Genomic DNA, 6,708 nt, shown 5'->3' on the forward strand with positions numbered 1-6,708 from the left:
TACTATGAATAATGCTTTGGTGATGGGTGTAAGTATGGTGATTGATTGGCCCTGATACGGGTTGGTTGAAATATATGAATGTTTTAGTCATTAGCAGATGTAAAAAGGTCATTTATATAATGCTATTCCAATGCGGGTTGGAATATTTCTCTCATTGGCAGAGAGGAAAGATCATTATTTGGTATTTAATTTATGAAACGATTTTGGCTCCAGCTGGAGATCAGTCTGCGCGGTACATTATTATTATTATAATACTTAAGTGTGTGCACAGACACAAGTAAACTATTTATTCCCTCACATAAGGTTTTGAGGTTGACGTTGACGTTTGGCGGTGACAATAGTCTCTCTGTATATTTTCAAACAAATAAAATAAAAAGAGTTGGATATTGTTCTAAAAAGTTTATTTAAACATTTACGTGAGTTTGACAAAGTGAGTGAAATATTATAAGACTGATACAAGTGTATAGCTTGTGATATAAGTGTCTCTTAAGTGTCTCTTAACGGATACAACAATCAGCTGTTCAAATAGCGAATGCGCAGGTACCCCCACAAAAAAGAAAAAACAAACAAACAAAGCCAAAAACACAACTTATACATCTAACGATTCGTGCATTATTCGTATATATTCACATCACTCATACACTTTAATTGAATCTTATTAAATTAATACCACTTAATTGATTAACAATTGTTACTCATCTCATTGTGCCATCTATCGGATATTCAAAGTACTACGATATATTTAAATAATGGCTAACAAATGTAATCAATGCGGCAAGTTCCTCTCAACAACAGATGGCGCTAAATGCAATAAATGCAGTTCGGTATTCCATCGTTCGTGTGTCAATATAAGCCCCGACTCTCGCCTCCCTGCGCGGTGGATGTGTCGTCTCTGCCGTGGACTTGATACCAAAAACAAGCCTTCTGCTGAATCGCCTACTGAAGAGCTATTTATAGACGCCAATGCGGTAGATAAAAGCTCTGCAGGATCATTGGCCGAGGAAATCAGGCTGCTAAGAATAGAGCTCATCACAGTTACGCGGGAGATGACTTCTTTCAGGCTGGAGTTAGGAAGGCTAAACGAAAATATGGCTGAGTTCAACAAAAGGGTGGACAAGGTTGAAGACCGTATGACGTCCTTAGAGGAAAAATGCCTTAAAATAAATGAAGAGGGTAGTAATTCACAAATTAATGAAACAATAGCGTCATTGAAAGCAGAGATTAATGATAGAGAACAGAGTACATTGCTGAATGACGTTCAAATATCAGGAGTTCCAGAACAGAAGGGTGAAAATGTGGTGCACCTAACTCAAGCCATCTTCAGGAAACTGGGCATGACACTCGACCCTCGCGACATCGTCAGTGCCGAACGTGTCGGACTTCGACACCAATTGTCGCCAAACGAAGATCGACGACCGCGACTTGTCGTGGTGCGATTTGCGCGGCGGTCTTTGCGCGACGATTTAATAAAGTCGGCGCGGGTGCGACGCGGAATTGATACGTCTGGCATCATTGACGGCAACCCCTCCCGAGTCTATATAAACGAACATCTTACACGAGCTAACCGCCTCCTCTTTTATAAGGCCAGAGAAGAGGGAAAACGTCATGGTTGGCGTTACATATGGAGTCGCGACGGGAGAATATTCATGCGGCGCGAGACGGATGCAGCAGTTCAACGGGTACGTTCAGAAAACGATATCTGCAAAATTTTTGGCAAAAATTAAGTTCGTACATTCCGTTGTTATGTTTTCTTTTGGTAGACTTATTGTTTATGTATTGTAAACGACTTTTTTATTTTATTATGATTATTTGTATTTTTTATGTCTCTGTAATTAATGATGTTTTCAAGACTTTATTTCAATTTTATCATTTCACAATAATATTAAGTTTTGGGAGATGTGGTGGTATGTACAATGATAGCAACAGTGTCGTGGCCTTGTTCTGTATACTAAGATATATTATAGATAAGCTATGTATTATTTTATTTATTTATTTTTATAACAATTATCATTTTATTAACGCGTATGAAGCGGGGGTTGTGCTGTATAATTACTCTCTAATTATTAATACTATAAAATTCATTATTTTACTCATATTCGTAATAATACATTTTATTTATTCTCATTTATCTATATATATTATCAAATGGTTAATATGAGCAATCTTAAATTTGGTTTATTCAACCCGGGCTCGCTTGGGTCACATCATGAGGAATTCATAGTATTAATGGAGCGTCATGAAGCCGATGTGATAGCCATTAATGAAACTTGGTTGCGTCCGGGAGAAGACGGCAGAGCACCTCATGTCCCAGGTTATCGATTACGTCATATACCGCGACCTATGGAGATACGATCAAGAGGTGGTGGTGTTGGCTTTTATATAAAATGTGGTATATCTGCGCGTACACTTGTGCATCCTGTTGTTCATTTGGTTGAACAAATGTGGATACTCGTAAAATTGAACGGCAAGACTATAGTTGTTGGAACGGCTTATCGCCCCCCCTGGTTGAATACTTCTGTTTTTTTTTATGCATTGTCAGAAACTATAAGTGCACTGCCTTATTACGATTGCTTATATTTATTAGGAGATTTCAACATCGATTATCTTAGAACTCATGAATATCAGAAACAAATCCTGGACACATTTTTATTGACTCACGGTTTGACACAACATGTTACGAATCCTACACATTTTACGACTAACAGTGAAACTTTAATAGATCTCATTTGCTCTAATACAAGAGTTGACAATATTGTAGTAGAACATATTGCAGAGCTTAGCGGCCATGCATTTGTATCTTGTGAAATAAATATTAAGAGAAATAAAAGTCCATCAAAGATCATAATGTTCAGACCGCTAAAAGATATTAACACAGAATGTCTCACAGATACACTTAATTTAGTTAATTGGCAGGACATATGCAAAATTGAGGACATTAATGAGATGGTAAGCCAGTTCACTGGTTACTTGCTATGGGTATTTGATGCTATCGCCCCTATTAAGATGGTTACCATCAAAGAGACTCACTACCCTTGGATTACATATAACATTAAATTGTTTATGAGACGTCGAGATGAAGCTCAAACTCAGGCAAGGTTGTCTAAAACAGATTTGCGTTTAAATTACTATAAAGACCTAAAACGACAAGTAGTACAGGCAATACATAGGGAGAAATCTGCATATTTTAATTTTCATATTAATTCCAATATTAAAAACTCAATTGTACTTTGGAAACACTTAAATAAAATTATACATATAAAACAGAAACACGACCAAAATATACCAGAACATCTTAATGACCCAACAATGATAAATAACTTCTTCCTTAATGTGCCAAGTAGTAGGGATCACGTTTCAATAGAAACAATGAATTTTTATGAATGTAACAAGTTTGGCACATCTGTTTTTTCATTATTGCCGACTAACGAAGTCGAAATTTTACAAATACTCCGCTCGTTGAAGTCTAAGGCCATAGGTGTGGACGGAATATCGTTAGACATGCTTTTATTGTCGTTACCACGTATTTTACCAGTTATAATTAAAATCTTAAATGCATCAATCGAAACAGGCACATTTCCGAATCTTTGGCAGACCGCGATAGTTAAACCCATTCCCAAGAAGGAGAGTGTTTGTGAACTTAAGGATCTACGACCTATTAGCATTTTACCATGCATATCCAAAATATTGGAAAGAATCGTATGTAACCAATTGACACGATTCTTAGAGAATAACAATGTATTACCACTTATGCAATCTGGATTTCGTAAACATCACAGCACTACAACTGCGCTACTGGATGTTACAGATAATGTACTATGCGGTATGGACGTAGGCGAGGGAACGATTCTTGTTTTATTAGATTTTTCTCGTGCTTTTGATACCATTGATAGAGCTCTGTTCTTGTCCAAACTAAAATATTACGGATTCAGTTTTCTAACAATTAAATGGTTTGCAAGTTATTTGAGTAATCGTGAACAAATGGTTGAGGTAGTTAATGGAAACGGTTCCCGGGTGCTTTCAGACTGTAGCACGGTTAATACAGGCGTTCCACAAGGCTCTATACTAGGACCAATTATCTTTGCGCTATATTGTGCCGACATTGTTAACAGCATTAAGCACTGCAAATACCACATTTACGCTGATGATATACAAATTTATATCTCGTTTAAGCCATCTGAAGCTAGCGTGGCTATTCAAAAATTGAATGATGATTTGAGTTATATTACGCAATGGTCAGAATCTCATAATCTCGTACTAAATCCCGACAAAACTAAGTATATCATATTAGGAACGAAGAAACAAATCAACCTAATTGGTAGCTTAAACCCTATCATACAAATTAAAGGTAAGAATATCGAGCGCGTTAAAGAAGTGCGAAACTTGGGTTTGTTGATTGATGAGGAATTGAGATTCGAAAAACACACCATTAATACAGTTCGTAATTGTTTTTACAGATTAAAAGTATTGTATAGGATAAGAGACGTTCTTAGTAAAGACATGCGAATTAAACTTTGTGATAGCCTGGTATTGTCTAAACTTAATTATGCTGATGCGGTTATAGGACCTAGACTGCACGCTCGCTCAAAAAACCTAATACAAAGAGTACAAAATGCATCTCTCAGGTACTGCTTCCAAATCCCGCCTCGCGCACATGTATCCCCATACCTTAATACCGCACGGATGATTAAGATGGAATACCGAAGGCAATTACATCTTGCTACCCTCCTATTTGGTGTTATTCAAAATAAAGCACCTTTATATCTGTATAGTAAGTTGAGTTGGGCAAAAGAAAGTAACAAAACATATCCCACGAGAGCGTCGTCTTATATGCTTAGCGTGCCTCTTCATCGATCAGCAGCCTTTCGTGGTAGTTTCCGCTATGCAGCGACGAAGTGCTGGAACAACCTGCCGCCTCCCCTTCGGATCCTGGAAACCATTAATATATTTCGCTTTAGATACAAATCATATTTACGTAATCTACAGCTTCAGTCATAATTTGTTTTTTATTATTTATTTATTTAATTTAGTTTAACTAGTATACAATAAATATTACATATAATTGCAGTATTCATATATCAAAATGACATATGTGTAGACCAAGTTGGTTTTATATGTATATATATATATATTTTATTTTTATTTTATTTTTTTTCGTTATATGTATATTTTTTTTTTTATTATTACAATACAAGTAGTGGTATATACAGATACTTTATAAACAACTTATCTATCTACTGGTACTACTTGCCTAAACATTAACATTTGTAATTTAACATTTATATATGTGTGTACATGTGTATATATAATTTAATTTAACATTTATTATAATTATTATTTATCTCTTACCTTAATGGTATGGCTCCGTAGCTTATGGCTCAGATTGGTCTAGCTATGCGCTGCTGCAAAGGCTGCTGTTCGTTTTCTCTTTTGGTTCGACTTCTTCGTGGTTGTACATATTGTACATATTGTGCTGTATGGTTTGAATGACAGGTAATAATATATTAAAGCATACAGTTGAGTTACGTAAGATATAATGATTAGATAATCAACTTACCGTCTTAACAATTTACAACTTCCGGATTAAGCTTATTAACTTTTATATTATATAGTTTTTTGTTTTATTTTGTATCTGTATACATTTCATTAAGGTAAACAGTAAATAGTTGAAAGTAATTCGAAATTTGAAGGTTGCGTGACAGCGTCGATCCACTGCCGGCGCGCGCGCCTCACTGATAAAACTTACACCATTAACCGACACCTTGCATTCCTTCCCCCGTCTCCCCCCGACCGATTAATTATTAGCTAATGGAACAAAATTGCCATTTCCTATGGGGTCATAAATGATGTATGTATTTATATATTTAAAATTATATATTGTTATTATGTGTATATTAATATTGTAGTTTTTTTTTTTTTATTTATTATTTTTATAATATATTGTCACAGCCCGTCACAACCACACAGGGTACCATTGAAAATCAGCGTTGGGTTCTTGGAACCCAACTTGGAAGCTGAATGGTAACCCTTAGGACACGTTAAGTATCATTGTGTTGTTTTGTATTGTTTTTGTTTTTTTTTTTGTAATTAAGTTAGTAGTTATAATTAGTTAATATCATTTTTTTTTATTATTTTTTGTTTTAAATTTTTATACTTTTTTATCCTTTTTACTGTGTACCGTGTCCAAATAAACATTTCTTATTTCTTATTTCTTATAACACCGATGGGGCGGAGATACATGCTTTACATCAGACAGAAGAGTGTACATTGTATACAATATTTACTTTCCGACGTAGCGCTCTGTTGGTCAAAGTCCACTATATTATGTGGATTGATATGTATTTTACGTGGTTAACTACGGATCTTGGAGTCTGTTGTTATAAACTATACGCTTAACTAACGCATCTATATATCTAAGAATAGTATCAAATAAAGTCACTATCCTCTGTCCGTCTGTCTATATCTTCGCTTATTCTCTTATTTATTCTCAACCACACAACAGATTTTGATATGGTATTAACTAAAAGACAGAGCTATAAATGAGGAAGGTTTACAATTCTTGAACTATGTTTAATCCAAAAAACTTCCAAATATAAGCGTATATGGCTAATGCTGACTAAACCTTAGAAGTAACATCAACATAATGTACTAGAGCAGGGCTGTCCAAACTACATACCTTTGCGGGCCATTTAAATTTACTACAAAAGCTAG

The 6,708-nt window shown here is 35.3% G+C and overlaps 1 long non-coding RNA gene across 1 annotated transcript; it reads right to left on the bottom strand.

Moving 5' to 3' along the window:
- Positions 1 to 384: 384 nt before the first annotated feature.
- Positions 385 to 5,801, bottom strand: LOC125065961. Its single transcript, XR_007119645.1, has 3 exons — positions 5,555 to 5,801; positions 5,347 to 5,470; positions 385 to 4,926 (listed from the first exon to the last, which is right to left on the bottom strand). It is a non-coding gene; the product is annotated as an uncharacterized LOC125065961 (long non-coding RNA).
- Positions 5,802 to 6,708: the final 907 nt, after the last annotated feature.

Source organism: Vanessa atalanta, chromosome 8 (genome assembly GCF_905147765.1).
Source record: "Vanessa atalanta chromosome 8, ilVanAtal1.2, whole genome shotgun sequence".
Classification (NCBI taxonomy): domain Eukaryota; kingdom Metazoa; phylum Arthropoda; class Insecta; order Lepidoptera; family Nymphalidae; genus Vanessa; species Vanessa atalanta.